General features: G+C 42.1%; 1 protein-coding gene across 4 annotated transcripts in view; it reads right to left on the bottom strand.

Moving 5' to 3' along the window:
* Positions 1–25987, bottom strand: part of nexmifb (neurite extension and migration factor b) — a 310393-nt gene that overhangs the window by 53886 nt on the left and 230520 nt on the right. The window lies entirely within an intron of this gene.

The following is a 25987-nucleotide window of genomic DNA, read 5'->3' as shown; positions in this document are numbered from 1 at the left end:
GGCCAGGTGCTGGCAGGTGGGACTAGATTGGATAGGGATATCTGGTTGGCATGGACGGGTTGGACCGAAGGGTCAGTTTCCGTGCTGTACATCTCTATGACTCTATAACTCATACTGATCCCATTCCCCTAACCCACTGATCTACACAGATTGACCAGGCGATAAAGTCTTAATTTTAAATCTCGTATCCTAATTTTCAAACCCTCCATGATCTCAGCCTTTCATGATCTCAATAAGGTCTTTCAGCCTCCCAATTCGCTGAGATAATTGCATTCCTCTAAATCTATCTCTCATGCATCATCAGTCTTAATTGCTTCATTATTGTTGGCAGTGCCTAGAGTTGCCTTGGCCCCAAATTCTGGAATTCCCTCCTTATACCTCTCTGCTCTTCTACTTTGCTTTCCCAAAATCTCTTGAATTCTACCTCTCATCTGACCTCATCTCACTTTGAGACTCAACATGCGATTTTGTTTTTAAATGCTCCTAAGAAACATGCTTTGTTACATTAAAGGTGGTATATAGGTTGCTCACAATACTGGCAATACAATTTCATGTGAGATATTTTACATTTGATTAGAACAACAAAATAATTAGAAAACAGTCAACACAACACAGGGGCATTATCTCAAATGACAGTTGGTTTACCAAGGACAATTATATGGAAGATGTCAGCATTGATCTTCAGGAAGAACAACTGAGAATCTATCAAAGGTTCCCTCAAAAAAGCAAAGGATCCTGACGTCTTGTACAGATTCAACCTTCAGCAGTGGTGTAGTGGTTAATTTCCTGACAATCTTTTCAGTTTCTGTGAGTGCTAGAGATGCAATTACACAGTACAGCACATCACCAGGTAAGTACAAGGTCTAAATTATTATATTTCATGAGAGTAGTCCCGAATGGCAGCTCATGGAATAGCAATGCATAAAATTCAGGACCAAGATGATAGCAAGCCTATACTATGTTTTCTTAAATTGTACTCTTCTATATATACATAAAATTATTTTATCATGTAGAATATTATAGATACTTAATCTGTTGAATTCTTGAATTTTATTGTTGGATTGCCTGAAATACATGCCATTCTTCCTTGCAGACTGACATGTGGGTGTGCATTGCATGAATGATCTCACTATTGGAGTAGGGCATTTAAAATGAATCCACCTCGGTGAAAGACCAAAGATTGTCATGCCACACCATGCCGAAATTGACAGAGATGAGGAGAAGATGAGGTAAATAAAGCTGTATTAGTGAGCCAGGGTTTAATGACATTCTGAGGAGCCTCTCACTATTTATCAGCGACACATGATGTTTAACCAGAATTTAAAGTCCATTTATCAAAAACTCAAATTAAACTGATTTCTTACACCACATTCTCATTGAGAAGTTTTATTGTACAAAGGTGCATGTAAAATTGTTGTTGTGATTAGGCCATTATGAAAATGAAGCAGATAAGGAGGAAGACCGTGGGATTCAAAGGTCAAGCAATCACCCACAAACATTGGAATGAACATGCATGACAGAGCTATATCTGTCAGGGATGTAGCTAGGTCTTAGCTCCTAAATTCTTTGCCTTTATGCCTACATTATATTATCATCTTTTATTATTATTACTATTTGTCTTTATAGCCAAGGCATTGATTTTAAAAGCAGGATGATTAAGCTGGAACGAATAGGATGTTTGTAAGGCTGCAGCTACATGTATTGTGTGCGGTTCTGGAACCCACATTATAAGAGGAATATGATGGTGCTGTGAAAGGTGCAAAGATGATTTAGCAGAATGTTGTTTGGGCTCGAGAGTTTTAGTTATGATGAGATTGGATATATTGGAGATTTCAGCTTGGAGCAGAGGAGACTGAGGGAGGAAATGATTGAGATGCTTAAAATTATGAGAAGCAGAGACAGGGTAGTTAGGAAGGTAATTTTCACCATGATAGAGAAATCAATGCACAGGGTCATAGATTACAGATTAGATTACATTACAGTGTGGAAACAGGCCCTTCAGCCCAACAAGTCCACACCGACCCGCCGAAGCGCAACCCACCCATACCCCTACATTTACCCCTTACCTAACACTACGGGCAATTTTAGCATGGCCAATTCACCTGACCTGCACATCTTTGGACTGTGGGAGGAAACCGGAGCACCCGGAGGAAACCCACGCATAGATTTAAGGTAAGGGCAGAAGGCGCATAGAGGATGTGCTAAAAGATGTTGCTACCCAGAGGTTAGTGCGAATCTGGAATTAACTGCCTGCAAGGGTGGTACTACCAAATACCCTCATAATATTGATCTGGTGCTTTAAGAAGACAGAAACAAAGAGTAGGAATAAATAGGTAATTCTCACATTGGCAGATTATGACTATTTCGGTACCACAAGGATCAGTACTTGGGCTGTAGCTGTTCACAATATATATCAATGATTTGGAGACTGATATCAAATGGAATATTTCCAAATTTGCAGATAATATAAAGCTAAGCGGGAATGCCTATTGCAAGGAAAATGCAAAACAGTTTCAGGAGGATTTGGATAGACTTAGTGACTTGGCAAAATATGGCAGGTAGAATGTAATGTGGAAAAATGTCAAGTTACCCACTTTAGAAGAAACAGATGTACATAATAGTTGTTAAATGGTAAGAGATTGGAAAGTATACCTAGGTGTCCTTATTAACCTGCTCAGAGATGCTATTACACACTTCCAGAGCAGGTATTACTTGAACCCAGACCTCTCAGTTCAGGAGTAGGGACATTACCACTGCATCACAAGATGGCGCCCTTGTCAAAAACTCACTGAGGGCTAATATGCAGGTGCAGCAAGTTACTACAATGGCTATTAGATTGTCAACCTTTACTGCAAGAGGATTTGAGTACAACAGTAGTGAAGTCTTGCTTCAATTTTATAGCACAACAGGTCAGGCAGCATCTGAGGAGCAAGAGAATCGCTGTTTTGGGCATAAACCCTTCATCCCAAAACATTGATTCCCTTGCTCCTTGGATGCTACCTGACCTGCTTTGCTTATCCAGCACCACACTCTCGACTCTGATCTCTAGCATCTGCAGTCCTCACTTTTTCTCAATTATATAGCAGTTTGGTTAGATTACATCTGGAGTACTGTATGCAGTCTTGATGTCCTTATCTCAGGTAAAATATCATTGAGAGAGACTGCAATGAAGACTCTTTGGACTTGTTTCCGAGATGGTGGAACTGTCCTACTGGCAAACCAAGCCTATAGACTCTGGAGTTTCAAAAAATGAGAGGTCATCTTATTGAAAGTTACAAAATACTTAAAAGGGATGGACAGCATAGATACAGGTAAGATGTTTCCCCACGTCTGATGTCTGGAACTAGTGGCAGGGAGGGGGGAGGCAGTGCACAGTTTGAAAAGAAGTGGGATGTCACTTTGGGCTGAAATGTAGATAATTTTGTTTTACTCAGGGAACTGCGCATCTTTGGAATTCTCCACTGCAGAAGAATTTGGAACTATATGTTTAAGGTAGATACTGATTGATTTCTATTAGTGTACAGGGTTATAAGAATGGGCTGGGCAAAAGGCATTCAAGTGTTTGATCAGACACTATTATGCTGAATGGCAGGACAGGCTTGATGCATTGAACACAATAATATTTATATAATATTACATAGTTAATGTTTAACCAGAATTTAGTGTTCTTTAATGAAAACTCCAAACTAATCTATTTGCTTTTACCACATTGTTGTTCTGCTTCCTTCTGAAGTAGATTCCTTTTTTAAAACCTGCAAAATGACAACAAATGCAGGAACTATCCAATATGTCATACAAAACAGAATGACAGAATGGGCAGTTGAAATAATGAAAACTGTTTGAAAATATTGTTAAAGAGGATTCTGCTTTCATAAAAGCCTTTGAAGATTTGAGGAGATTACTTGAAGCATCATTTTTGCAACAGTCATTCTGCCTGCATTTCAATGTAATGTGCATGGCAGTACACACAATAGGTTCGACAAACACTCTACCACTTGACAACAGTGAATCACTAATGTTTGTCACATCACTGGGACACAGTGAAGGAAGAAAAGACAAGATTGAATGGTACTAAAAGATAAAATTTGGCAGTAGAGTTTTGAATTAGTTGATGGGACACAAGGTGGAAGGCCAGCCAAGTGTCCATAGGGAAATTCCCTCCTGGAGATGATGAGGCCATGGATGATAATGATAGCTGCAAACGTGCTGACACAGAAGGAGGCAGAGTAAAATTGATGTATCTTGCAAGTTGATTAGTTTAGTTTTAAAGAGATTAGTAAGCCACTGCTTACATTGAAATAATAACTAGTTTATTACATCTAAAGGAACTGGATAGAGCTTTAGATTAGATTAGATTACTTACAGTGTGGAAACAGGCCCTTCGGCCCAACAAGTCCACACCGCCCCACCGAAGCGCAACCCACCATACCCCTACATTTACCCCTTACCTAACACTACGGGCAATTTAGTATGGCCAATTCACCTGACTTGCACATCTTTGGACTGTGGGAGGAAACCAGAGCACCCGAAGGAAACCCACGCAGACACGGGGAGAACGTGCAAACTCCACACAGTCAGTCGCCTGAGGCGGGAAATGAACCCGGGTCTCTGGCGCTGTGAGGCAACAGTGCTAACCACTGTGCCACTGTGCCGCCCACTGTGCCACTTTACTTGGGTATGTCTAACTCTGCTGAAGCTGTTATCAAACACCATTCTAGTCTCTCAGTCAAAAGTTTCCTTACGTTATTTTGGGAGGTGTCGAGTCACATCGCCTTATGTTAACCCTTACAACTAAAGACACAATGAAAACACTGAAAGTCAGTTAGCTTAGTTGGCTGTATAGCTGTTTTGCAAACGCAGAGTGTTGCCAACAGCATGGGTTCAATTCTCATGGGTTCATACCATGAGGCATTCTCCTTCTTAACCTCTCCTCTTCCCTGAGGTGTGGTAACCCTCAGGTTAAAACACCACCAATGGTCTCTCCTCATTAAGAGAACAGCCAGTAAGACTGCAATGACGTTACCTTTTCACAATGAAGAAATTGCAGAGTTTGCAGCACTATCCAGAAGATATTGACTTTGATCTTCCCTTGGCTTTACCTCTACAAAATTATGGTTCTTTTCAGTTACGGATGTTGGACAAGCAATGCATCAGCGTAGAATCCGTGAAGGAGATGAGAAAAATGATGCAAGGTAGGATTGGATTATTATCACAGAGAATGTGTTATCACCAATGAGCAGCATGTAGATGAGGTAGAGGAGGGTGGCAGACAATGCAAGGTGCTTGAAATCTCGAGATAACAATGCACAGCTAAAAGGAAAAATATTGCTGCAGACGTTGTTGTGGTTCTGTTCGCCGAGCTGGGAATTTGTGTTGCAGACGTTTCGTCCCCTGTCTAGGTGACATCCTCAGTGCTTGGGAGCCTCCTGTGAAGCGCTTTTGTGATGTTTCCTCCGGCATTTATACTGATTTGTACCTGCCGCTTCCGGTTGTCAGTTCCAGCTATCCATTGCAGTGGCCAGTATATTGGGTCCAGATCAATGTGCTTATTGATTGAATCTGTGGATGAGTGCCATGCCTCTAGGAATTCCCTGGCTGTTCTCTGTTTGGCTTGTCCTATAATAGTAGTGTTGTCCCAATCGAACTCATGTTGCTTGTCATCTGAGTGTGTGGCTACTAAGGATAGCTGGTGGCTAGTTTCGTGGCTAGTTGGTGTTCATGGATGCAGACCGTTAGCTGTCTTCCTGTTTGTCCTATGTAGTGTTTTGTGCAGTCCTTGCATGGGATTTTGTACACTACGTTGGTTTTGCTCATGCTGGGTATCGAGTCCTTCATCCTGGTGAGTTGTTGTCTGAGAGTGGCTGTTGGTTTGTGTGCTGTTATGAGTCCTAGTGGTCGCAGTAGTCTGGCTGTCAGTTCAGAAATGTTCTTGATGTATGGTAGTGTGGCTAGTCCTTTGGGTTGTGGCATGTCCTCATTCTGTTGTCTTTCCCTTAGGCTTCTGTTGATGAAATTGCGGGGGTATCTGTTTTTGGCGAATACATTGTATAGGTGTTCTTCTTCCTCCTTTTGCAGTTCTGGTGTGCTACAGTGTGTTGTGGCCCTTTTGAACAGTGTGTTGATGCAACTTCTTTTGTGTGTGTTGGGGTGGTTGCTTTCGTAGTTTGGGACTTGGTCTGTGTGTGTGTGGCTTTCCTGTATACCTTTGTAGTGAAATCTCCGTTCGGTGTTCTCTGTACCATCACATCTAGGAATGGGAGTTGGTTGTCCTTTTCTTCCTCTCGAGTAAATCGGATTCCTGTGAGTGTGGCGTTGATGATCCCTTGTTTGTTCTCTATTTATGTGTTTTTAATGATTACAAAGGTGTCATCCACATATCTGACCCAGAGTTTGGGTTGAATTTGCGGTAAGACTGTTTGTTCTAATCTTTGCATTACCGCTTCTGCTATGAGTCCAGAGATGGGTGAGCTCATGGGTGTGCCGTTGATTTGTTCATATATTTGGTTGTTGAATGTGAAGTGTGTTGTGAGGCACAGGTCCAGTAGTTTGAGTATGCAGTCTTTGTTGATAGGTTCCCCGTCTTGTTGTCTGTTCTGTATGTCCAGCAGGTTGGCTATTGTTTCTCTGGCTGGGGTTTTGTCGATAGAGGTAAACAGTGCCGTTACATCGAATGAGACCATATTCTTCCTTGTCTATGTGTATATTTCTGATGATGTCCAAGAATTCCTGTGTTGACTGCATAGAGTGTCTGGATCCACTGATCAGGTGTTTCAGTTTCTGCTGTAGTTCTTTAGCCAGTTTGTGTGATGGTGTCCCTGGTAGTGATACTATGGGACCCAATTTACCGGCCACTGCAGCGGACAGCTGGAACTGACTCCCGGAAGCGGTAGGTATAAATCACTATAAATGCCGGAGGAAACATCACAGAAGCGCTTCACAGGCGGCTTCCAAGCACTGAGGATGTCACCTAGACAGGGGACGAAACGTCTGCAACACAAATTCCCACCTCGGCGAACAGAACCACAACAACGAGCACCCGAGCTACAAATCTTCTCCCAAACTTTGAATTGCTGCAGACATTATGACTCCAACTGGATTACTGAAAATGAATCAAAGTGGGAGAGATCTAATGAACTGGACAGGGGAGGAAAACACTGAACCATGCCAAAGTCTGCAGAGAACTTTAATGTTTTACATTAAAAGTTTTTCTTTTCACCAATTTATAATTTCAATCCTTGCTGTACTTTAAAATAATACTCTAGTTTACCCACACCATTTATTTTTTAATATAGCTTGATAACTTTAATTCTCTAAACATTCCCCAGAATTTGTTTCCTTTACACTTTTATTATGTTTGATTGTTGTTTGATATTCTATGCACTCAAAAATCAGGACAAATATAACCAGTCCAATTACCATTTAATCAGTTTACACTCAATCATCAATATAGTGAAGAAAACGGTCATGAACAGTGTTATCAAGCAGCATCAGCTTAGAAACTGGTCATTGACATTCAGTTTGGGGACCACCAGGGCCACTCAGCTCCTGACCTCAATATAGCCTTGGTTCAAACATGGACAAAATGGTGCAATAGAATTGAATTCCAGAGGTGAGATTAGAGTGACCGTGCTTGACATCATAGCAGAATTTAACCTGAGTGTGACATCAAGGAGCATTAACAAAACTGGAATCAATGGGAATAGAGGGGGGAGAAACCCGCTGCCGGTTTGAGTCACATTTAGCACATAGGAAGATAGTCATGGTTGTTAGAGGTCAGCCATCTCTGCTCCCGGAAAACACTGCAGGAATTCTTCATGGTACTGCCCTAGACACAACCATCTTCAATGCTTCTTTTCTGGCTGTCCGTTCAGCATAAGTTCAGAAGTGGGGATGTCCACTGATAAGTGCACAATGTTCAACACTATTCATGACTCCTTGGAAACTGAAGGCAGGCCTGGACAATATCTATATTTGGGATTGACAAGTAGCAAGTAACATTCAAGCCACACAAGTGCCAGGCAATGTCCATCACAGGAACAGGAGTAGGCCAATTAGCTCCTCAGCCATAGTTGATTTGTGACTGAACTTCATATATCAGCCTTTGGCCCATATCTCTTAATACCTTTGCTTAACAATCAACATATCTCAGATTTAAAATTAACAACTGATCCTACATCAACTGTCCCTTCATGACACATTTTGAACTCATGGTATTTCAATATCCAAATGTCAGGCGATATTAAAAAAATACCCTGATGAAAACTTGTCTTATTGTTATAGAAGGGATTAACCGCAAGATGGGATAGTAACTGCTGCTCATTGCAAAGAAAGAGAATTTAAAAGTAAAAGGAACTACAAGTGCCATAGCACCCAATCTGGAAAGGGATGGATTGCAATTTAAAAGACATGGTCTCCATCAGAACACCCAGCTTTACACAGGCCGCAATATCAAATGCTTCATGGTCATCAAAAGGACATCATAACATATAATTCTTTGTATTAAGTCAATTGTATTTTTTTCTTTCTTTTGGATGTGTGTGTGTTGCACGCGTGTGTTTTAAGCAGGATTCAGGAATGCGTTTTACCTTTTTTAGAAAAAATTGTACTTCATTTGAATGAGTTTACAATAAAATTTACTCCTTAATTTTTCTAACTGAACAGATCTGCCTGGCTTATTTCTTGTTGTTTCTTTTGTATTGTCGAGTACTGTAAACAGTGATATGAGAAATTACATCTTTTTAAAACTCAGATTCTGTTATAAAGAGCTGCAGGAATGAAAAGAGAGGAGTTTATTAATCCCACTGGACTTGGTTCTAACACTAGCCAATCCTTTTCAAACAATATTATAGCTTGCCCCTGCCTATCAGTCCATGGTAAAGCATTATGTTCTAGTGGTTCTGTGAAAAATTGTAAATGTTTGGTCTTCTATTGGTAATCCTGAAATTAAGTTCATATGATTGTGATTCTCACACTTTCTTAGGCTTTTCAATCACATGCAGCTACTTTCACATTTTAATTGCATTTCATAATGACCACATTGAACTTCCACATTAATTAGGCAAGCTGAATAATAGATAGCATAAAGGTAATTATAAAACTGCAAACCAATCCTAAAGATTTGCCTAATATAAATCACTGGAGCATGTTGCTAGTTTGAGAAGGTGGTTTTCAGATGTTGTCATATGTTGCAAGATTTTAAGTAAAACAGAAATGCGAAAGCTCATTCAGCCCATTTCATGCGTGAGTTAGTACAATTTTCCCAGGTCCGCTGTATGTTGTAACTTGCCAGATACAAGATGGCAACCCTCCTGCCTTGAAAAATAATCAAAGAAATCTCAAGAATATCAATCTAATATTATCAATCACATTATTCAACCCTGGCAAGTTTAATTTCATAAGTGACATTTCCCAGATCCCAGGAGCACAAGAACCACCATGAACCCGAAGTCTGGAAACTAAATGACTATGTATCTTATTTCCTTTCAATTCTATTTTTATACTGTTTATTTTTTCCTCTAACCTTTTCTTTTTTTTCAAAAAAAAGGAAACATCATGGACTAAAAGTCCTCTATATTTCAATTGATTAATGCAGTAATATGGAACCTGAATGATTATTGTCTTAGAAAGATCTGAAGCAATATCCGGTAATATTTGAGCAGCACATTATAGGACATGAAGGAACAGAAAAATCCCACAACAATTTGCAGAGTCAATCCACACATCCAGTTCTACAGTTAAATAATAGCCTTCCTCACCCAACCAGGTAATTGTTATTCCCTAGAAGGCTCAGAAAAAGGGCATAAATTCATTTATGAAATGCAAATGACTTAAACGAAGAAACTGCAAGCTCAAAAAAATTAAAAGGAATATTAAGAGAAATCAGTTGAACAAGTGGCTTCGAAGAGTCTAAGGCAAGCTGTAAATAGCAATGGCATCTTGGGAGAGATACGAGATTGTGTAATTTCATTGAAAGTAGAGAAAATACAATTAATAGTTTTCTTATTTATAGGTAATTAGCCATTGTCCACAAAGGATCATAACATCTTCCACATTAAAGAAAATCAATTAGTTATATAGCTTGAGGGGCAAGGCCTCCGAGCACCGCAGCTGGTACAGGGAATGAACTCATACTATTGGCATTATTCTATTTTACATGCTTGCTATTTAACCAACCGAGTGTTTAATTACAATTAATACAATCTACCCCTAGAACTAGCATCATGCTCACCTATCAGCATTTACAAAATATATATCGTGGTGAAATGAATTTGTATATTACAGTTAGTCATTCTGGATCTCTGTGTTAATACGTAGTAATTCAGTGTATTTACTTCATTATTATCTATAGCCTTAAAGTTCCTGTCTAAACGACATGTATTTAGTGAACATCAATGCACAATAACACCAGTGACTTTTTAAATTTGATTTGTCAGGAAGTAACTAAAGATGAATGTGCAAAATTATTTTTATTTGCTCTTGACATTATGTGGCAACAATAATACACATTTTTCTATTATTCAATCCATTTTTCTTAATCAACCAGTTCAGAGATGTTATTAAGAGCAGGTGGGATTTTAACCTGGGTTACTTGGTCCAAAGGGAGGGACTCTACATCTATCACAATGGTACTCTTTTTTTGGTCATTAACATCTTTGTCTAATCAATCTGTTCGGAAATTTGATTACATGCCTCTGGAACAGGTGGGACTTGAACCCAGGCCTCCTCGTCCGGTGGCAGGCACAATACCACGGTGCCACAAGAGGGCCCCAAAATTATCACTGACTGAACAAGTTGATTGAAAACATCTAATACCCATTGCAAGGACATCATTCAGACAATAGAGTCACCAAAGATCAATAGACAACACATAACAAATGACACAATGTTTCATTTGGGCCTCAGAGCATTTCAACCCCAATGGACATGTGCATTGAGACACCCAGAACTTCCAGTTCCAGGAAGCCAGCAGCAGCAATGTTCCCAAGGAAGAATGGAGGGTAAAGACAACACTAACAGAGGACAGCCCCACTGTCTCTGCATGTCACAAGCCCCCAGTGTCGCCTCTGTGGATCAGCCCCTCCGTGATGACTCAGATAATTGTCTCAGCCCATTAAGAGTGAAAATTAGAGTGGTGCTGAAAAAGCACAGCAGATCAGGCAGCATCCAAGGAGCAGGAAAATCATCAGGAATTCATCAGGAAGGGCTCTTGCCCAAAATGTCAATTTTCCTGCTCCTCGGATGCTGCCTGATCTGCTGTGCTTTTCCAGCACCACTCTAATCTTGATGTTAGCCTCCAGCAGCTGCAGTACCCATTTCGGCCCATTAAAAGTGAAGCAGATTGTGAATGTAGGAATAAGGGCTGGCTTTAGGTCAGACATCTGGACTGGAAAGCGACACAGCTTCAATGGGTCTAACGATTAACTCCATTAAACCAAACTGGAAATAAAGGCTGTTTGGCTGACAAACAAGCACTGCCCTGATGAATAAAGATTCTTTTTGCTTTCCAATTTGCTAGGAAAGTGGGGTGTCACAAGGATAGGTGTACAGGCCTCTTAATGGCTGTGGCTTGGGAGCATATCAACTGAACAAGTCCAGCAGAGTACAGTTAATCAAAGGACAACTCGAAAAGCTGGATATACTGCTGTAAAGGGGGTGCAATATAGGTTCACTAAACTCATTTGTGTGATTAGTGTGCTGTTATGTGAGGATAGTATAATGGCCCTAAATTCTCTGATATTTCGAAGAAAGAGAGATAGAGTCATATGATCAGTTAAATTAGATACTGAGAGATTGTTTTTTCTTGGGGGCGATTCTAAAACTGGGGAGCACAATTTCAGGATAACACAACAACCACTTTGGACTGAGAAAAGCAGAAATTTCTTCATTCATAAAATTGTGCGTTGTTGGAATTTTGCAACCCAGGAACCTCATTCATTGTGTATATCCAGCGGTGAACACAATCAATGTTTGAACTGTAATGGATATGAGAAATGGAAATCAGGTAAGTAAGCATTGTTGAGGTTAACAATTATTCATGGTTTTACTGGAGCAGGCTCTAGGGACTGTACATCCCTCTCTGCTCAAATTTCTTATGTTCTTATTGAGACAGATTGGGGTGCGAAAGACTCAGAGTGGCAGAGAATTTAAATAGCAAGCAGACAATTGGAAACTCAAGGTACTACTTGTGGACTGAAGATACATGCTCAGCAAGCAAGCAAGCAATCAATCAGCATTTGGTCTTTCAACCATCGAGCTGACTATGTCGTGAGCAGCAAATACAGTGTGTTAAAGTGAAATTACAAATAAATTGCTGTTCCATCTGTAAGAGTGTCCCTTTTGTCATGTAATCATACCAGTCTTTTTACCATCCCAACCCTTGAACGCACACACCTCCATTACTATCCCTCTGGCTTACCATTAACCTTTGCCAGATTTCAAGTTTTTTCTTTCAATTTGATGCTATCCTTAGCTAACCATGGTTGGCTGATCTCCTTGTGGGAATCCTCCTTTCTCACTGAGATATAGAAACTGAGCGTAGTCCATTCAGCCCCTCATGCCTGCTCCATCATTCAATATTATTATAGCTAATTCTCTAACTCATATTTCCACTTGCTCTTCTTACCTTTTGAGGCTTGAATATCTAAAATGCTATCAATCTCTTTCTTGAATGCACTTGGTAACTTGGTCTCTGTAGCCTTCTGTGGAAGTGAATTCCACAGGTTGAGTACTCACTGAGTGAAGAAATGTTTCCGCATCTCAATCCTAAATGGTCTATTCTATATCTTGAGACTGTGACCCCTGATTCTCAACTCCCCACCCAAGGGAAGCATCATTTCTGCATCTAGTCCATCTAGCCCTGTTTAAATTTTACATGTTTCAATCAGATCTCCTTTCATTCATCTAAAGTCTAGTGAATACAGGTTTTTTGCTTCCTGTCCCCTCCGTTCCCATCAATCTTCACTATGAACCATGGACTATTTTCTTAAATGTCTGCCATTACTCCTCAGCCATCTTTGCTGGTAATCTCCTTCCCCAGTTCACTCCAACCAAATCTGCCCTTTCTTTTTGTAATTAAACTAATCTAAGTTGAGCACAGCTGGTTCTGACCCGAGTTTCTCACTGAGTGCTAAATTTTACCACATTATGATTATTGTTCCCTGGGGAATCTTTAACTCCTAGATCACTTATTAAACATATCTCTTTACACATTCTCGTATGTAAAATAACCTGATCCCTGGATGGATTCATGACATACTGTTCTAAGAAACTGTTCCAAATACCCTCTGTGAGATCATTCTCATGGCCATCTCTGTCAATTTGGCTTTCCCAATCTACATAAAGATTAAATACACCCATGATTATTGTACTGTGGTTTTTGCATGCCCTCATTATCTCCTGATTTATTCTCTATGCCACTTTTTACAAATACATTAAGGACAAAAGGGTAACTGGGGAGATAATAGGGCCCCTCAAAGATCAGCAAGGCGGCCCGTATGGAGCCGCAGGAGATGGGGGAGATACTAAACAAGTAATTTGCTGTGGAGAAGGACATGAGAGATATAGAATGGGGAAAGATATATATAGGGAAATAGATGGTGACATCTTGAAAAATGTCCATATTACAGAGGAGGTGGTGTTGGATGTCTTGAAACACATTAAAGTGGATAAATCCACAGGACCTGATCAGGTGTACATCGGAGGGAAGCTAGGGAAGTGATCTTGCAGAGATATTTGTATCATCGATAGTCACAGGTGAGGTGCCGGACGACTGGAGGTTGACGAATGTGGTGCCACTGTTTAAGAAGGGTGGTAAGGAAAAGCAGGGAACTATAGACCAGTGAGCCTGACATCGGTGATGAGCAAGTTGTTGGAGGGAATACTGAGGGACAGGATGTACACGTATTAGTAAAGGCAAGGACAGATTAGTGATAGTCAACATGGCTTTGTGTGTGGGAAATGATGTCTCACAAACTTGATTGAGTTTTTTGAAGAAGTAACAAAGAGGATTGATGAGGGCAGAGCGGTGGACATGATCTATACGGACTTCGGTAAGGCATTCGACAAGGTTCGCAATGGGATACTGATTAGCAAGGTCAGATCTCATGGAATAGAGGGAGGACTAGCCATTTGGATACATAACAGGCTCAAAGAGTAGAAGACAGAGGGTGGTGGTGGAGGGTTGTTTTTCAGACTGTGACTAGTGGAATGCCAGAACGATTGGTGCTTGGTCCACTACTTTTCATCATTTATATAAATGATTTGGATGTGAGCAAAAGAGGTATAGTTAGTAAGTTTGCAGATGACACCAAAATTTGAGGTGTAGTGGACAGCGAAGAGGGTTACCTTAGATTACAACAGGATCTTGATCAGATGGGCCAATGGGCTGAGAAGTGGCAGATGGAATTTAATTTGGATAAATGCGAGGTGCTGCATTTTGGGAAAGCAAATCTTAGCAGGACTTATGCACTTAATGGGAAGGTCCTCGGGAGTATTGTTGAACAAAGAGACCTTGGAGTGCAGGTTCATAGCTCCTTGAAAGTGGAGTCGCAGGTAGATAGGATAGTGAAGAAGGCATTTGGTTTGCTTTCCTTTATTGGTCAGAATATTGAGTACAGGAGTTGAGAGGTCATGTTGCGGCTGTACACGACATTGGTCAGGCCACAGTTGGAATATTGCATGCAATTCTGGTCTCCTTCCTATCAGAAAAATGTTGTGAAACTTGAAAGGGTTCAGAAAAGATTTACAAGGATGTTGCCAGGGTTGGACGATTTGAGCTATAGGGAGAGGCTGAACAGGCTGGGGCTGTTTACCCTGGAGCTTCGGAGGCTGAGGGGTGACCTTATAGAGGTTAATAAAATCAAGAGGGGCATGGATAGGATAAATAGGTAAGGTCTCTTCCCTGGGGTTGGGGAGACCAGAACTAGACGGCATAGGTTTAAGGTGAGAGGGGAAAGATATAAAAGAGACCTAAGGGGCAACCTTTTCACGCTGAGGGTGGTGCGTGTATGGAATGAGCTGCCAGAGGAAGTGGTGGAGGCTGGTACAATTGCAACATTTAAAAGGCATCTGAATAGGAAGGGTTTGGAGGGATGTGGGCCGGGTGCTGGCAGGTGGGACTAGATTGGGTTGGGATATCTGGTCGGCATGGATAAGTTGGACCAAAGGGTCTGTTTCCATGCTGTACGTCTCTATGACTCTAATTGCTACTATTAAGAAGCCTACAGACTACTCCTAGCACTGTTTTCTTTCCCTTGTTATTTCTTACCTCAACACCTTCCAATCTAAGACCATTTCTTGCTATCACAAATAAAATGACTCCACCACCCTTATCTTCATGACTGTCCTTTTGAAAAATCACTAACCCCTGAAAACTTAGTTCTCCTTGCAAAACATCTTTCCCCTCCCTACCCCTCTCTGCCTTCACAAGGACCAATCAATTCGCCACTCCTTAGCTCGTGCCACCTTCCCCATCATACCATCCCAAACCATCACCCCCCACCCCGAACACCCCGGTACCTTCCCTGGCAACCGTAAAAGATGCAAAACCTGCCAACACACCACCTCCCTCACCTCCACTCAGGGCCCCAAACAATCACCTGTCTCTCCTCCAACCTCGTTTACTGCATCCAGTGCTCCCAATGTGATCTTCTCTTGACTGGGGAGACCAAATGTAAACTAAGACACGTTTCACCGAGCATCTCAGCCGGGCCCATAAGGGCAATCCTGACCTCCTGGTCACCGCTCATTTCAATTCCCCTTCCCACTCCCTGTCCAACATGTCCATCCTCAGCCTTCTCCGTTTCCATAGTGCAAATTGTAGGAGCAACAGTTCATTTTCTGTTTGGTGAGCCTATAGCCCAGGGGACTCAACATTGTGTTCTCCAATTTCAAACAACCTTCCCACTCATCCCCAGACTCCCCTTCCAGCCCCTCCCCCTGCTTTCCATTCCTCCACCAACCTCTCCTTCCAGCTTCCGACCAGATTCATTTCTCCTGTTGACCGAACAGGTCATACCAACCACCTGTATTCACCTACCACCACCTCACCAATCTGCCCTTCTCCCCACCCATAAAAGGTGGAGGGTGGGGAGAATAGTTATGTGCAACTGCCCCACCCCCAAACCTGAAGAAGGGTTATAACCAAAATATCGGACTTCTCCACCTCCTCATGCTGCCTGGCTTGCTGTGTTCTTCCAGCCTTCTGCTTATCTACTTTTGATCTCCTTGTAATCATGTCTCCATAATGACTATATTACACCCATGAACCTCTAATTGTGTTATTAATTCATTTATTTGTTCTGAACAATATGCACATTTAAGTAAGTTATTTAAAGTAAAATGTTTAATGCTTACCTTTTATCATTTTCTCCCCCTTGACCCTATTTTATGTTTTTTTTTAAATGTCTGTAGGCTCTACATGACCTGGCCACTTAGCACATACTGTTTATGGAACTTTACAATCTTTCTATTTGCTATAGGACAACCATGACTATAAATAAAAAAACACTTCATTGGCTCGGGAGTGATTTGGGACACAAAATGCAATGTGTTTCCTTCTTGCTATATCTGGAATCAGAACTATCACAACCCCACGGGACAAAAGTTGTGAAACATTACCATAATAAATATGTCTCACATGGATCATGGCATTTCCTGGAACCAGATGTGGAACCAAGAACAACATCAGAACAGGAGAAAGTGAGGGCTGCAGATGCTGGAGATCAGAGCTGAAAAATCTGTTGCTGGAAAAGCGCAGCAGGTCAGGCAGCATCCAAGGAGCAGGAGAATCGACGTTTCGGGCATAAGCCCTTATTCAGGAATGAGGAGGGTGTGCCAAGCAGGCTAAGATAAAAGGTAGGGAGGAGGGACTTGGGGGAGGGGCATTGGGAATGCGATAGGTGGAACGATGGAGGAGGCCAAGGACCCGCATGTCCTTGGCGGAGTGGGAGGGGGAGTTGAAGTGTTCAGCCACAGGGCGGTTGGGTTGGTTGGTGTGGGTGTCCCAGAGGTGTTCTCTGAAACGTTCCGCAAATAGGTGGCCTGTCTCCCCAATGTAGAGGAGGCCACATCGGGTGCAGCGGATGCAGTAAATGATGTGTGTGGAGGTGCAGATGAATTTGTGACTATTTCCATCTCGGGCAACCGACTCAACACGCACATTTACTATAAACTGACCGACTCCCACAGCTACCTAGATTACACCTCTTCCCACCCTGCCCCCTGTAAAAACCATCCCATATTCCCAATTCCTTGACCTCTGCTGCATCTGCTCCCAGGAGGACCAATTCCAATACCGAACAAACCAGATGGCCTCCTTCTTCAAAGACCGCAATTTCCCCTCAGACGTGGTTGACGATGTTCAGCTCTGTGGGCTGGAGGATTTGAGCTACAGGGAGAGGCTGAACAGGCTGGGGCTGTTTTCCCTGGAGCATCAGAGGCTGAGGGGTGACCTTATAGAGGTTTACAAAATGATGAGGGAATGGATAGGGTAAATAGACAATGTCTTTTCCCTGAGGTGGGGGGAGTCCAGAAGTAGAGGGCACAAGTTTAGGGTAAGAGGGGAAAGATATAAAAGACACCTAAGGGGCAACCTTTTTAAGCTGAGGGTGGTACGTGTATGGAATGAGCTGCCAGAGGAAGTGGTGGAGGCTGGTACAATTGCAACATTTAAAAGGCATTCGGATAGGTATATGAATAGGAAGGGTTTGGAGGGATATGCTCCGGATGCTGGCAGGTGGGACTAGATTGGGTTGGGATATCTGTTCGACATGGACAAGTTGGATCGAAGGGTCTGTTTCCGTGCTGTACATCTCTATGACCCTAATACATAGATTTCAGGGAGGGTCCGTACTGCTCAGACAAAGAAAGTGTCAGTTCTCATTGCTCCCTTATTTGAAGACATGTTTGACAGTTGTGTTCTCAGGTAGACAGGCGAAGCACCCAAACATATGCCACAGGGGACAGGAGAAGGATGAGGAGCTGGAAGAATTTCAACAGGCACTGCAGTAGACAACAAAGGATCCTAAGCTCCCAGTAAGCTGCTCTTTGCTTCATGGGAATTTTTTGTGCTCAAAAACAAACTATTCTTCAATAATTCCAGTTACATAAAAGCCATTAATTGTCAAAACAAGTAATAATTATAAAGATTATATGAATGTTTAACTGCTTTTGATACATAAGTTAAGACAGAGAAAGAGATGGTCAAGGTGTTGTTCATCTCCTGTCTCATCTGATCTCTCATGAGGTCCTCTCACATTCAACAAATATTGTTTAGTGTCAACAAATGAAGCAGCCATTTTAGAGCAAGACTCTACAAACTGAAATGAGAAGAGCTACTTCATGGATTTTGGTGGTAATGGTTCAATTAAGAATCTTGGTCAAGATAAAGCAATTCTTGTTACATCAAACCAATTCACTGGTTGTCAAATCTAAATCTCTGATGTCACCTGAAGTCAGGACTCCTCCGTATCACACTAATACAGACAAAGAATGTAAGTCAGAGAAAGGAATAATGTAAAGAATCAGAGGTTTGGTGTTGCAGTTACATGAAAAGAATGAGGCAGTATTATTTTTATCTGGAAGCAATGACATTGAATAACTGATTTCTAATTAATGACGTAGTAGAGTAAGTAGAATGAATGAATTTTCTGTTATCCTCTAATCACCATACACAGAGAGTTTGTCGAATGCAGAACACAGTCATAAATCAGTTAAAACAAGGGCAAAATGTCATGGGTACAATTTTAGTGGTTCATTACCATCATCCAAAATCAGATGAAATATAATCCCACTTGTTGGACTGTGTTAACTAAACCAGTCCCACAGAATGTGAAATAAAATTGAACACTGTAATAGCTTAAATCAATTAGAACATAAGCAACTCAGGTGAAATGATGATTTAATCAGAGCAGCCTGCAGTCTGCTAACATCTAAAATAGCACCAAACAGGAAAAGAAATGCCACAGTCAAAACAGTCAAAAGAATAAACTACTCTCGATAATCTGACTCTGGGAGTTATAAAGAGGCTTTCAGTATTTTTCAAGAATTCAATGTCTCTGTTCAGATGGCAGTGAATAAAGTACTCAAACTTTGCTCTCACAGATCATAATTTGCATCTGAATGTAGCAATGTGTTCCTCTCATTATTGTTCCCCTAATCTGCAAACAATGTGCAGTGTGTGCAGCTGTGGTCTCCACATCCTCACTGTGTTGTAATCCAGACTCCTCACACTTACATCCCATTCTTTCCCTGAAGCACAAAATTAAGGACTTGTTTAAACCCTTTGATCTTCTTTTCCTTATATCCTTTAGGATATTAAAACAAAACTATAAACTTGTCACCATTTCCTAATTTACCTAGTCACATACTTTCAATTTTTGTAATATCCTGAACATGACCCTGCATTTTCATTGTTAAATTCCCACTTTAATATGCCTCAGAAAGTATTGATAAAAATATTTCTCTGTCTAGAATTTAAAGCACAGGAACAGCCTGCTTGGCCAATGCCAATGTGTCTACTCTATCTTATCCTCCTCCCACCTAAGATGGTAGGAAGGTGGTAGAGGAGGAAGCTTCAGATGGAACTCGTCAGCTCAGTCTGTTTCCTTTTACTCTCTTTTTTTCTTCTCTTTTGAGCTTTCTTTTTACTGCTTCCCTCTTCTTTCTTCTCCCAGTCATTGACTCCCAGCCTCGAACTCAGTGCAGACCCAGCCAGGCGGCCTTTCGGCCTGGCGATCTCTCAGTGGCCCAGTGTGGTGGTCTCTATGTCCAGAATGGTGGCCTTTTATGGTACGCGACAGTCCCTCAGCCCTGCATGGCCTCAGCATGGACTACCGAACTCAAGGCAATTCCTCAAAGTGCAGCCTAACTGTGGCTAAACACTTAAGAAAGACTGTAATGTTTGAACTTCCAGCTTTATTCATTTTCAACTTAAAACTAAGGTCTGCAATGTGTAACTTTTAACCTTATCTTGTATGTTTTATGCTATACTACAATTATTGCAATGTTTAACTTTTAACTTTGTTCTTTCTTTCTCCCTTGTCCTTAAGATTCTGCACCTGGTACTTGTACCTAAGATGGCGTTTTATGTGGCGACATTATATACTTTTCAATGTACTCCTCTACTTGAGTTAACGTAACAATAAAATCAAATCAAATAAATACAATTTACTACAGTACTTATTCTTCAAACATCTTCAGGCCCTCTTTCAGGTACTAGATCTATTGGAGTCTGCATTGTATCAGATCAATCACTTGGAAATAAAACCACACAACTTCAGTCACCCAGTGGAAATGTTTATGAAGTTCTCTCTCGCTTTCTGGTGACAAGCTGACTGAGTCCCATTGTTGCCTTTCAGAATGGGGATCTACTGGGCTGAACTTCACTGTGGCTAGGGCTGAAAAGCAGAGCCCAAGCCCATGCATGTCCAGCAACTGGAACAGATGGTGCTCTTACCACACAAGATCTACCAACTGCTGCTTGAGGCCTCTGTGTCCAATTAATGGCAGAGGTTGGGGGAGGCAAAGGTGGGGGCTGGGGGTGTCCTGATGTTGTGGCTCAGGGAATGGAAGATCTGAAGCCTCAGTAACATCACCAGGAGAGATAGGCACTGTTGAGGTCAGCAGGCGGCATCAGGAGTATCACATCATGGTCAGCTCAATAACAATTAAAATTTATGTGGAAGTACAGTGCAGATGGAAAGCCCCTGTGGAGGAATCACTGGGTCCTGGGAGCAGCCTAACATGTCTGCCACACCATTTGGGTCAAGAGGACTGGGCTATCACCGATAAGATACCACTATAAAGTGATCACTCATTAGATTAGATTAGATTCACTAGTGTGGAAACAGGCCCTTCGGCCCAACAAGTCCACACCAACCCTCCAAAGAGTAATCCACCCAGACCCATTTCCCTCTGACTAATGCACCTAACACTATGGGCAATTTAGCATGGCCAATTCACCTGACCTACATATCTTTGGACCATGGGAGGAAACCAGAACAATCTGAGGAAACCCACGCAGACACAGGAAGAATGTGCAAACTCCACACAGTCACTCAAGGCTGGAATCGAACCTGGGTCCCTGGTGCTGTGAGGCAGCAGTGCTAACCACTGAGCCAAAGTGTCACCCATTGTCAGCAAGTTGGCAGCAGCCCCATTAAATGGTCCACAATTGGACTCTTAATGATGCATGATGGCTGTCTGCCCCAGTGAAGGAATGATGCGGGAGCTGGTTTGCCTCAGAGCCAGCTGCCAGCAATCTGCTCAGAAGTAGGACAGTGATTGGAAACAGGGTCGAGAATGTGGTGCTGGAAAAGTACAGCAGGGCAGGCAACATCCGAGGAGCAGGAGCATTGACATTTTGGGCAGAAGCCCTTCATCAGGAATGAGGCTGTGAGCTGAGGGGGCAGTGAGATAAATGGGAGGGGGGTGGGACTGGAGGGAAGGTAGCTGAGAGTGCAATAGGTAGATGGAGTTGGGGGTGAAGGTGATAGGTCGGAGAGGAGGGTGGAGCAGATAGGTGGGAAGGAAGATGGACAGGTAGGACAGGTCATGAGGGTGGTGCCAAGTTGGAAGGTTGGATAAAGTGGGGGAGGGGAAATGAGGAAACTGGTGAAATCCACATTGATGCCGTGGGGTTGGAGGGTCCAGAGGTGGAAGATAAGGCATTCTTCCTCCAGGCGTCGGGTATTTAAGGAGTGGTGATGGAGGAGGCTCAGGACCTGCATGTCCTTGACGGAATCGAAGGGGGAGTAAAAGTGTTCAGCTTCGGGGCAGTGGGGTTGATTGATTTGCGTATCCCGGATATGTTCTCTGAAGCGCTCTGCAAGTAGGCATCCTGTCTCCCCAATGTAGAGGAGACCACATCAGGAGCAATGGATACAATAAATGACATTTGGAAGTGCAGATAAAACTTTGATGGATGTGGAAGGCTCCTTTGTGGCCTTGGATGGAAGGAGGGGGGGGCGGTCTGGGTGCAGGTTTTGCAATTCCTGAGGTGGCATGGGAAGATGCCGGGAGGGGAGCATGGGTTGGTGGGGTTGCGGACCTGACGAGAGAGTTGCAGAGGGAACAGTCTTTACAGAAAGCGGATAGGGGTGGGGAGGAAAATATATCTCTGATGGTGGGGTCCGTTTGTAGGTGGCAGAAATGGAGGAGGATGATGCAATGTATACAGAGGTTGGTGGGGTTGAAGGTGAGGACCGGTGGGATTCTGTCTTTGTTGTCGTTGGAGGGGTGGGGTTGGAGGGTGGAGGTGTGGGAAGTGGATGAGATGTGCTGGAGGGCATCATCAAACACATGGGAGGGGCAATTGTGGCCTTTAGAGAAGGAGGCCATCTGGTGTGTTCTGTGGTGGAACTGGTCCTCCTGGGTGCAGATGCGGCAGAGACGGAGGAATTGAGAATAAGGGATAACGTGTTTACAGGAGGCAGGGTGGGAGGAGGTGTAGTCCAGGTAGCTGTGGGAGTTGGTGGGTGTGTAGAAGATGTCAGTGTTGAGTCAGTCACCATTGATGAAGAGGGGAGGGAAGTGTCTGAGATGGTCCAGATGAACTTAAGGTCGAGGTGGAATGTGTTGGTGAAGTTGATGAACTGTTCAACATACTTTTGCCTAGTGATTGGAAACAGTTTCAACCCAGTTCCCCTCACATTCATTCCTACTATAGTGACTAGAACAGGTAGACTTTATTGAATATGAGTTCCAGGTTGACAGCCCCAATCAGGAAGCCCTGGCTGACAGAAATGACAGGAATGTGAGAGGTTGTGCTTGCTCTGAGAGCTGGTTCTAAGGAGGTCAGACCAGTGTCAAGTACTATGCATACATAAATAAAGGTTGACTTGGTGATGGGATACCAGCCTCTGTGGAATCATTTCACCTACCACTTGCTGGCCAGCACGATTCAGTCTAACGATCTTTAGATCACTGAATGGGTCCTGTAAGAGTAGTTTGCAAGGTAATTTTTTTGATGTCCTATGAGAGACAAGCACCTTAAACTGGAAAAATAACTTGTTTTAAAGTGCAGTAAAATGAACCATGTTACAAACTCCAACTTTAAAAAAAAATTGACCACTTCCAAAAAACTCTGACACCCCTCTGGGCAAATTGAATCCTGTCCTTCTGGCTCAGGAGTAGGGACACTACCAATGCACCACAGAAGTCCTTAAATTTACCCAGAAATGAATTGCCAATGTCTATTGTTGGTGCAATTGTGAATATTCTGAATACAATAACTTCAAATAAAAAATTTTAAAGGACAAATAACAACAAATACCACTCCGTTACTTGAATTTCCTGAAGATGGTGACTCGTTCTGCAGTGTGATCGCACTAGTATCAGCCAGTGGTCACCTTCAATGTGTGAACTTGAATGGTGAGTGCCACCCTGATCTTGGGAAAATTCAGAGTGAAGCTGATATCAACTATCACACACATATTTCACCTTTAATCATTGGCTACAGATATTAGCTAAATGTCCAGAACAGAGCTCTGGCTAATTTCTCCCTACTAAAATCTGGAGATCCTGAGACCAAGTAAATATGACTAAGTGCAGATCAGGGACAGAAAGAAAGATGTTAATTGTATGTAAGTTGAAGGCATTAGCTCGGGATCTACTCATGCTTTTATACATAAGATTAGAAGAAGTTGCAGAATTAGTTACAGCTCCCTTATGTCTGTGCTAAATGGCCTTGATTCCAATCTCATCTGCTTTGGGAGTGTGTCATAACATTTCTGAAAAAGTTAATTTTACAAAATGGAAATTGCAACTACTTAAATGTGTGTTGTGGTACAAGGGTAGTATCTAAGCTTTGGGCTAGAAAAGTCAGATTCCAGTCCCACCTGCCATAGAAGTGTGCCAAAACATGTCCAAAGAGGTTGATTAAAAATATTGTTTAAAAATGGAAACAGAAAGGGTCTTGTAGCAAAGTGGTTGTGACTGTCCCTCTAGGCGAGGAAATCCAGGATCAAGTCTCACCTCAGGTTGTGGTCGCCTTGGAATTGGATTACAGGACATCTAAACAGAGAACAGACTGAAAATGTGGTTGCTGGGCTGGCAACGTTGCTTTACAGTGACTAGCAACCAGAACAAAAGAGTGGTAGAGGGTCTGCACAGTGACTGAATGAGGTGGGGAAAGGTTGAGAAGAGGGATTTAGTGAGACATTGAAAAGGAGGGGGTTTAGGAAGATGGGTTGCTGAGTGCGTGAGTGAGGTAGGGGGATTTGGAAAGAGATGCAGGTTTGTGTAATGGCTGCATGAAGATTAGTGAGTGAGGGTGAGGATTGCACAGAGAAGGGTCTCACTGAGTCTTCTGCCACCAAGAAAAATGGAGAGTTTGACAGAATCCTGAGTACATAAAATAAAACTTTTTACAAGCACTTTGAAACAAAAATCTTCATATTTATATGATGCATATGTTAATCTACAAAATACAATCTAATAATTATATACTGAATGCTGTTTTGTTACCATTTTGTTTCCACTGGTATCTCGGCTCACATTAATTATCAGTTGTTAAAACAGGGTCACATTAGAAAATAGTTTGGGAAGCAATAACATAAGACATTCCTGAATTATACCATGCAGTGTTCACCATCAGTGAGCCTCAAGGGCTCAATTCTGTTATTGCTCTGACAATCTGGTCAGCAGGTAAGCTTTCGTAAGCTTTCACAAAAAATAGTATCTATATTTAGAGAAAATTAGCCTTACTCTTCTACAGTATTTTATGCTACAAGAATTTACAGCTCAAGTTACAAGCAAGCCTTCAGAACACAGTTAAAACCCTGGATAATAGAATTCAGTTCCCTGTATTATCCCTTTTCTTGCTTGTCAAGAAAGGCAAGTGCTCCAAGGACAGATGCTGCAGATCCATATCATTCACCATCTTCATAATAACTTTATGGAACATGTCAGAAAATTCTGTTTGAAGCTGTGTTGTTGAACAGGAACCTGCCAAAATCTAGAGGGTCTTACTTCTCAACAGTGTAACCAATTATACCAATATATCTATTAAGACAAAATTTGATATAGAACCGCAGTGCTTTTACAGTCTTCTACAAGGTTTATTTATGAGCAAAGTATTTTTTTCAGTGAGTGCTGGATATTCTATCTCAAAGGGCACATAATCATAAATTACAATAAACTGTACATTTTACTCATATTGCAATGGAAATAATTGCAGGTTTGTGTTGTGGATGAGCAAGATCCAGTACTTCAAAGCCAAGCTTTCAGTTCAGACCAGCTTCAAATGTACAGAGTACTATAACTTTAGAGCCAGGTCTGTTTAAGCCCTTTAAATTTACTGTATTAATTAGGAAGCTTGAAGATAGAAGGACTTTCTTCTCTGATTTGAAATTCCTTTTCCCCAATGGTTACTCCACTGACATGGCAGAATATGAATTAAACCTCACGGCAATTTTGTTCTTTTTTCTGAATTTTCCCACAGGGAAGGTGACTTCACTTGGTTAGAGCTCTCTATTTGCCCACAACACCGGAGTGTCTCAACCACATCCCATAAGATGAGCTTCAGCGGTTTCATTGACAGTGTGGATTTTTGAACAACACTCAAAAACATTCACTTTCCTGTTATCCTCCCAATCAGGATTGGGACCTCTGGCCAACTTCTTCCCCAATTTAATTTCTTCCCCACTTTAATTTCTCAGACTAACAGTGATATAGAGTCATAGCGATGTACAGCGTGGAAACAGACCCTTCGGTCCAACCCGTCCATGCCGACCAGATATCCCAACCCAATCTAGTCCTACCTGCCAGCACCCGGCCCATATTCCTCCAAACTCTTCCTATTCATATACCCACTCAAATGCCTCTTAAATGTTGCAATTGTACCAGCCTCCACCACATCCTTTGGCAGCTCATTCCATACACGTACCACCCTCTGTGTGAAAAAGTTGCCCCTTAGGTCTCTTTTATATCTTTCCCCTCTCACCCTAAACCTATGCCCTCTAGTTCTGGACTCCCCGACCCCTGGGAA

This window comes from Chiloscyllium plagiosum, chromosome 15 (assembly GCF_004010195.1).
Source record: "Chiloscyllium plagiosum isolate BGI_BamShark_2017 chromosome 15, ASM401019v2, whole genome shotgun sequence".
NCBI lineage: Eukaryota > Metazoa > Chordata > Chondrichthyes > Orectolobiformes > Hemiscylliidae > Chiloscyllium > Chiloscyllium plagiosum.
Note: the sequence above shows the minus strand (reverse complement) of the source record. Positions and strands in the feature narration are given on the sequence as shown.